The sequence below is a fragment of the Hipposideros armiger genome, unplaced genomic scaffold (assembly GCF_001890085.2).
Source record: "Hipposideros armiger isolate ML-2016 unplaced genomic scaffold, ASM189008v1 scaffold_493, whole genome shotgun sequence".
NCBI lineage: Eukaryota > Metazoa > Chordata > Mammalia > Chiroptera > Hipposideridae > Hipposideros > Hipposideros armiger.
In genome coordinates, this window is record NW_017731843.1 from 695507 (window position 1) to 697057 (window position 1551).

The following is a 1551-nucleotide window of genomic DNA, read 5'->3' on the forward strand; positions in this document are numbered from 1 at the left end:
CAATTGTAACATCAGCCCCCCTGCAAGCTGACAAGCACCTTACATCCTGCATAGAAGAGTATAAAACCCCAGCACTCCTCATCGGTACAGCTGCCCCCATCGGACTCTGCCCTGGCACAACTCCTGCCAGTATCTCTCTTACCCCTCTGTCTCCGCAGCTCTCCCTATCGGGCTATCCTGGCAAAACAAACGTGTCAGAACTGTCTCTCTCTGATTTTCAATAAATCTTTTCTTACTCTTGTAGAGTCTTGTAAATTCTTTTTACATTCTGTGAACGACCAGGGGTTAATTCTACACCAAGATAAAAAATAAATTTGACAAATTTATAAGCTTATGAAAATAATAGAATAATGAAAATATCTGATAAGGAAATTGGTCATTGAAGGGGCCGTGATGCAAATGTAATTCTCAAGTTGTAGGTGGATCCCAGGGAGAGCAGAGTAAATTCCAGCCAGGAGACTGAGCCTTTCTTTATCATTCCATGCGCTGGTGAGTCATGAGGTGTTTCAGCCCCAAGGTTTAAAGAGGCAGTGATAAAAATGTGGATTGCATGTTGGTTTTTAGTTCAAATGAATCAGGAGATAAAAGTTTCTTGAGCACCAGCTGTGTGTCCAGTGCAAAGATGAATGAAATCCAGTCCCTGCCCGTGGGTACGTGTGCTCTGCCAGAGACAGAAAGAGGGAGGCTTTCAGGGCAAGGTGGTGAGCACCAGGGTGCAGGGCTACAAAGTGAGGGCCTCCCTGGAGAGCAGGCACCTACGTCTCAGATGGGACTTCTTGCAGGTTGCAGCCTGGGAGAATATGCCTCACCATCAGCCTTCTCCAGCCTGGCCATACCTGAAAAGCACCTGAAGAGGGTTACCCCAAAACTGCTGCCTGTGCCATCTCCATTCTGGGAGTGGGATGGGCTGGGGAGGGTTGGGGAGGGCTGGGGAGGGCTGGGGAGGGTTGGCCACCTATAGTTTTAAAAAGCCTCAGCCAGGGCTGAGGACCAGGATTCTAAACTAGAGTTTCCTGGGTCTCTATGGCCTCCAGCAAGAAACAGACAAAACTCACTGGACTCAGTGCAAAGGGAAAATGTGAGGACCCTTGCTCAGAAAACTATTGAGAACTTCAAGACAATAACAGCAGAGCACTGAACCAAGGATGGGACTCTTCCGAGCCCTGGACCCTGTGCCACCGCCCAGGTGCACACTTGAGAAGCCAGCCCTGTCTCTGCCTATTATTTCCCCAGCGACCTCCTTGGAAGGACCCGCAGCCAACTTCTCATCCTTGGTGACTCTCCTGCGTAGAATCGTGGGCGGGCTCCTGAAGGCAGCTGGCTCTCCAGCCCTGTGTATCCCCAGAACGAGTGACGTCATCTCTGGAGCAGAAGGCAGTCAGGGAAGAGCTGGGCTCTCTGCACGCCTGCTCTCCTTTTTTTTAAAGATTTTTTTTTGGGGGGGAATTGGGGAATGGGAACAGCGCTGGGGAATTGGGGGAAGGGGAACAGACAAGTTGCTGTCCTTTTGTTCTTCAGTCTAGTTGTGGAGGACGTTGCTTCACTGGCCCA